Source organism: Vitis vinifera, chromosome 14 (genome assembly GCF_030704535.1).
Source record: "Vitis vinifera cultivar Pinot Noir 40024 chromosome 14, ASM3070453v1".
Lineage (NCBI taxonomy): Eukaryota > Viridiplantae > Streptophyta > Magnoliopsida > Vitales > Vitaceae > Vitis > Vitis vinifera.
Window position 1 is genome coordinate 24,357,786 of NC_081818.1, and position 7,794 is coordinate 24,365,579.

Consider the following 7,794-nt stretch of genomic DNA (forward strand, 5'->3'; position numbering starts at 1 on the left):
AATGTCATCCATTCATATGAGTAAATAGAATCATTAACGGAGGACTTCAATGAAACCTATAAAACTTCTCCATCTCTTATCTCGACCAAAAAAGAAATTCTTCTCATTTTCTGTCTTATTTTCTTTTTCTATCATTCTCCCTTTCTTTCGTTTTTTCAACTCTTAATTTTCCTTTTTGGTTTCTTACTCTTCATTATTGCATTTATTGTCGTTTTACAACAAAAACAAACACTTCTATTTTATTTTAAAATGGGAGGTGATGTGAGTGTAGGAAGTTTAGGAAGAGGGGTATATGATAAAATGTTTTGAATCATGTGTTGAAACTACTTATTTATGAGCAGTAATGAAAATATCAGTAATCACAGATATATTAATATTTCGATAGATATTTTGATACAAAATATCGATGAATCTAAAATTGATTAAAACTTCTGAAAAAAAAAAAAAAAAACTCTTAAAGATGAAATTAGAAATATAATAAACATTTAAAAGTTGTTTTGTTGAAGAAATTGATATATATGATATAAATTTACAATATTGAATTTAATTATATCATGTTAATCAGTAATAAATGTGAATTTTGTAAAATTTGAAGTAATTTAAACTTCCACCACCTCCACATCCACTTACAGTTGTCATTCTATTCAACTGGAAGTATGCATAACATGAAATTGAAGTAATTTAAGTTCAATGCCTAGTAATGATGCAAAATATTAAAATTAAGTCATTAATTTCATTCACTTATTGTAAATCCACTAATTATGTGAATTAAATATATAATAATAATAAATTAATTTACTTAATCTATTAAAAATTACTAATTAATTAAAAATCTACTAATTAATTATAATTGAATATAAAAATAAAATAATTAATTTAAATTTAACTTATTACAAAATCCACTAATAATGTGAATCATTTCAAATCTATTTATTATGTGAATCAAATATATAACTATGTTAAGTTAATTTGCTTAAATCTATTGAAAATATGCTATTTAATTGCAAATCCACTCACCAATTACAATATCAAAATAAAATTAAATAATTAATTTATTGCAAATCTACTAGTGAATTAAATATATAACTAAGCTAAATTAATTTACTAAATTTATTAAAAATCTACTGATTAATTACACTTTGTGAAAATAAAGGTTATGCTTAAATAAGAAAAACACTCAAGAGGGGGGTGAATTGGGTTTTTCAAAAACTTTTTCAACACAACAAATTCAAGCACAATATAATAAAAAATAAAGAGATAGAGTTAGAGAATTCAAACTCGGATTTTATAGTGGTTCGATATTTCCTTGCCTACGTCCACTCTCCTCAATATCTTAACCGAGTGAGGGTTCCACTAGCTTGAAGCTTCAACCAAGCTTCAAATCCTTTACACTTGGATTTCGTGCTCCAATGGGCTCTTACACAATATTTTCAAGATTCAAACATCTTGAAGACTTTAACACTCAAATTTTACAAGAAAGAATCCATCAACCTAGCTCAAAGATAGCTCAAATACTTTTAAGCTAGGATGACTCACAAGAGTGCACTAAAAGATATACAAGTGATGGTTTAATGCCCTAAGAAAGAAATGAGAGTTTTTAAGCCAAGAACATATAGGTAGACAATTGATTGCAAGTGTTTTATATATCATAAATGAAGTGGAGCTCTCAATTTATAAGTTTCTAAACTCTGGAGCCAAGAAAAGCAAAAGGCAGCCTCAACCGATCGAGCTGGGGGTCGACCGGTTTACTAGCCATTGGAGCATTTAATGTTTTGACAGGCTACTGTTGCTTCGACCGGACCTCAACCAGACCTCGATCGGAGGTCGACCGAGAAGGAGGAAACCTCAACCGGGAAAAGGAAACTACTAGATGAGAGAGAGTGTTTTTGGCACTCCTCGACCGGATTGTGATTGGACAAGGGCAACCGGTTGGCCAGAGCCTCGATCGGTTCAGTCTTTTAGCCTCAAAAACCTATCTTTTTCAATTCCTTTCTTTTCTAACACTTAGGCAAGGTCTTTAGGTAAATTAATATGTCAATTTTGAAACGTTTTGCCTAAGGTACATTTGATAAAATTCGGGTCTTAATGAAATCATAATTTTAAAGAATAAACCGAGTTTTCAAATATGTATGAAAATGTATGAAAAACATAAGTGCACCCATGCATTCATCTTATATTCGTTTTCTATGATCAAAAGTCTCGCTCTTGTATCCATTTGGTGATTTGATGAATTTCCGAATTTATACCTGAGATTCTTTACCATTCAAACCAATTAATCACTTCACCATGAATTGTTATCATCAAAACCTGATTAGGAGAACCATTGGGCTAACACACTTTAATACAAAATAATTAAAATTTAAAACAAACATATCTTACAATAATTGAGCAACTTGGTTTGGAATTTAGATTTAATCCACAAACTTGACTTGTAAATTCCCAAATTTATTAGAATTTAAGAATAATAACAAAAAATTTATGAGCAATTAAAAATTAGTTGAAGTATGAAATGAAATGTGGATGAAATGGATGAAGAATCAACTATTTATAGAAAAAAAAAAAGGCCAAAATAGCTATTGCAATGTCATTTTAAAGTTAAAAAACAATTTTGATCGTTGGATCGAAATCTAGACAAAATCTGACCGTTGGATCATCAAGTAGTTGTTAGGATCACTTCCCAACTGTTGGATCACCTACAAAATTTAATCTAGGCCGTCAAATGAAGCATTAGGGGAGGTAGATGACCATTGCAAACATGGACATGATCTAGGCCATCAGATCATGCCCCTATCCTCACCGATATTTCTATAAAAATAGACAATTTTTCATCGATAAATCATAGATATATTGACGATTTTTGGCATTGTTAGGTGATTATTTCATAATATTGTCAATTTATCGCTAGTTATCAACGATTTTGAGCAATTTTTGGAAATTTCGCTTCTTCAATATATCATCACGAAAATTCATTTACATTGCTCTCGATACATGATATATTGGCAATATATCATCGATATATCCCAAAATTTTCGTCCTTATTCATGATAGTTATTTTTTGGAACTTAAAAGATAATTATGATTAAATAGATTATTGTAGAGTTGATGGAAGTGCATTAAGACCCAAAGGTTTCACTTAGTGAAATTACAAAGTTCATAAACTAATAGGATGCTCATGTAATCATGCAACACTTAAAAAACATAATTTTTTTTAGAAGTTTATCTTGTTAAGTTTTAAATTACATTCATTTTGGGAAAAATAATATTACAAATATAAACTTCAATGATGAAAATCATCAAAATTTCAAAATTATCCCCCAACCCTCCTTTCCTTCTATCGTTTTTTTTTTCTTTTTTTTTTCTTTTTACTATGTCGTGATAAGTAAAAAAAACTCATCATATTGTTTTTTCTTTCTAAAAAGAATGATGACCAACAAACAATCATACCACATGATTCTTATTTTTTTTCTTTTCTTCCTCTCCTCTATAATAACTTCACCTCTTTGTTTTTGTTTTTGTTTTTGTTTTTTTTTTTAATTTTTTTTAATGTGTTGGTTTCATGACATCTTTTTAATTTCAAATTTTTTTCACTATTTCATCTATATTGATTTTAATTATTTATGGACATTTAAAATATAAAATAATAAATTTATGGCTTGAGAGGGTTACATTCGATCAAATTATTCCAAGCACACTCACTATAAAAGAGAATATCATTATTTGGGGACAATGAACGATTCCTCTAAGCGGATTAAATTGGTAATTTTGAGAATAAAGCTTTTCTAGCATACATGTGTGCTAAACAGAAATGTCATGAAGCCTTGTGTCACTGCTACGGAAAAATAGGCAAAAAGAAATAGTAAATTCCTATTTCAAATCAATAATTTTTTTAAAAATTATTTATTTTATAAATGATATTTAGTGTCTGCTTAGTAACCATTTTAAAAAACAATTATAAAGAAATAGTTTTTGAGAATAATTTTTAAAAATTGTTATATGATTTTTGTAGAATAAAAATTTGTTTAAAAATCTAAAATATTTTTAACTTATTTTTAATATTTTTAAATATATTTTAAAAATAATTTTTATATTTAGTATTTTATTTTTAATTATTTTACATGTTTGTATAATTATTTTTTAAATTAGTCTTCAAAAAAGTGAAAATAACTAAAAGACTTTATATGAAAATATCTTATTTTATGTTCTTAAAAATAAAAAATAAAAAATAATTTTTTATTGTAAAATGTATTTTTTATGTTTTTTGTTGGGAAGAACAAAAAACAACTCCAATACAAAGCTTTATTTTCTATCTGATTTTCACATTTATTAATCATTAAAAAATAATAATATAATATAAAAGTCGAGAAAAGACAACAAAAGATACCCTCTACTGTTCATGCATGGCATTTTGCCCCTCCATTTCAATTTTTAAGCAATTTTTATTATTTTAATTCATTTTGATAAACCATTTAAAAGATTTTAAAAAAATTGTTAAATTACTATATTTTTCTTTTCAAGGCAATCACTTTGACAATGCGATAAATTTTTAATTAATCCTGGTTCTTCTTTTTTTTAACATAATAATAAATTGTTATAAATTTATTCTTGCTTTCTAGAGGATAATTTCAATATTTTTAATCATTCTCCATATTTTATTTGTATAATTATTTTTAAAATAACCCTAAAAACACACTTTGAAAAACAATTAAAATATTTTACCTGAAAAACACTTTGTTTCCAAAACAACTTCTCAAAAAACATTCTCTAATAAAAAATTACCAAATGTAATTTTGAGTCTAAAAAATAATTTTCTTAATACATTATCCTTTTAGCAAATAATAAAAAGGAAAATACGCTTTTATCCCTATGATAATTGAAAGTTTGTAGATCTTGATTGTGGAATATCTAAAGAGTAGGCTATGTTTGGTTCCCGGAAAATTTGAGGGAAAATGCGAGGGAAAGAAAATACAAAGGAAAAGTAGAAGAAAAGAAAAAGTGAAGGAAAATAAAAAAATAGATTAAAAGTTGATAAATTATTTTTTTTGTTACTTCAAAATCATTTGATTTATTTTAACTCATCAATATAAAGATTAAATAATTTAAAAATACATAAGTTTTTAATTAGTTTTAATTATATTTGATTTTCTTTGATATTTTTCATAGGACAACCAAACATGAGAAAATCATTTTCCTTAAAGCTATGTTTGGTTCCTGGAAAATTTAAGGGAAAATGCGAGGGAAATAAAATACAAAGGAAAAGTAGAAGGAAAAAAAAAGTGAAGGAAAATAAAAAAATAGATTAAAAGTTGATAAATTATTTTTTTTGTTACTTCAAACTCATTTTATTTATTTTAACTCATCAATATAAAGATTAAATAATTTAAAAATACATAAGTTTTTAATTAGTTTTAATTATATTTGATTTTCTTTTATATTTTTCATAAGACAATCAAACATGAGAAAATCATTTTCCTTAGCATTTTTTTTCTTTCCTTTGTACTTTCCGGGAACCAAACATAGCCTAACATTTTTTTTCTTTCCTTTGTACTTTCCGGGAACCAAACATAGCCTAAATATTTAATCCTTTTAAGTCCATACTTTTATTTTTAAATTTTTCTTTAAGAATTGCATAATAAGATAAATTAGTCATACAAAATACAACAAATTTATGTGGAAAACCACTCACAAAATCTCCCAAAGATTTAATTGTCTTCCCCACGTACAATCTAGTTAAAAATGAAGGAGAGGTATAGAGATTTGCCTAATAGTTACTTCTTAAGACTTACACCCTCTCGTCAACGATGCAATACCACCATTCTCTTGAGTGGATTCCCCTACACCTTGACGGGATGTGAATCTTTTAACGAACTTAAGAAAAAAATAAAGATAATTTTTAGAGTTTCGGGTTAAGGGTAAAGAATAATAACTTTAAAAGGCACATAAGTTCTTGATTAAACTTTCTTAATAGACATATATAAGAGGAAATCTAGTGGACTTGAAATCACTTTAGAAATCATATTTTACAAAAAGAAAAATAATTATAATTTGGAAAGTTAAGAATTTTAGAAGATTTGGTAAGCTTTTCTTTCTGAAATTCTCAATTTATATATATATATATATATATATATATATATATATATATATATATATATATATATATATATATATATATATTCCAAATCTCCAATTTAAAACCTCAATTTAAAATTCTTTTTCAAATTAATTCTATTATTTGGAGACGGCTTTTCTTTTTGAATTCTCAAACTAAATTTTTTTCCAAATTAATTTTATTCCTAATTTCCATAAGTCTCCTCTATGTTTTTTTTGTCATTATTCTCAAATAATTTAACCATATTTACCTATAAATCACTAAAAAGTATATAAAATATTAAATCAAAATGGATAGAACAAACTTGCCAGCTTAATCTAAATAACTTAATATAGTAGCTTTCTCCTCTTTTGGTAATTTTATAATAAAATAATGATTACATGAACCTAAATCCTACAAATCATTCAAAGTCACTTGTGTAAACCATATATCCTATAAATTAATTTTCAATATCTCCAATTCATCTAAAACATTGTTGAAGTTTGGAACTTGTGATTCTATACACCTAAAAAACAATATCCATGAAAGCAATGTGAAGAAAAATGATAAATATATATAGTTTAATCACGATCCATTAAAATTATTATAAATAAAAAGAAGAAGAAGAAGAAGACATTTTACAAAAGTTCCAAAGTAGTATGTGGGAAAATGATTTACCAATATAGTCTAATCAAAATCCATTTAAAAAAAATCACATATCTTCACAAAAAGAAAAAAAAACATATTAATATCAAAATATCAATCACCTACCAAAACAATTATATGAATTTATTAATTTAAATTATTTTCTAAATTTATTAATTTAAATTATTTTCTAAATTTTTTAAAATATTTAGAAAGATTATCCATTTTAAATCCTCCATTTAAAATTTCGTCTCAAATTAATTTTATTATTTAAAAATATTTTTCTTTTTAAATTCTCAATTTAATTCCTTTCTAAATTAATTTTATTCCTTTCATAAGTTAACTCCATACCTTTTATATCATTTTTCTCAAATAACATAATCATACTTACATGTTGATTATGCAACAACCTTGAATTTTCAAAGAAGTGTAAATCACAAGAAAGTACCTAGAATCCTAAACCAAAATTGTCAATCTAAATAATCTAATGCACCAATAGTCTTCAATTGGGATTGAATTCTAGAAAACATGATATGATCTAATAGATTGAAATAAATTCATAAATTTTTATGGAGTTGAACTTTAAAAAACATTGATATGATGTAACAAATAGAGATACATTTATAATTTTCTATTTATTCATGTTTCTTGGTTTTCATTTATTATCCCATATGGATTAATTGATTGTTTGAGCATACATGTCTATATATTTTATATTGTATATAAAATATGTGTATTAGGAGTTGCGTAGAGAATATAAGTTATGGGTCCCTTATAAATAGATAAGTTGTTCATGGTCAGTTCATGGATTTGAGTACACATTCGACAAGATCTACAATGAATCATGATGTAAGATTATCAACTGTCATGATTCACCAAACTACTCTATTGCATGAAATCTCAATTTTGAAAGGGTATTGAGTTTGTGTTAAAGTCAACGAGAGATTTTGACCTATGAGTAAAATCCTAAGGTGATCACATATTCTTATGGATTATGTCACTATTAGAGGAAGCTAGTGGCAATAGATATACTCAATAGAGGTACCATGATATCTCATGGGATT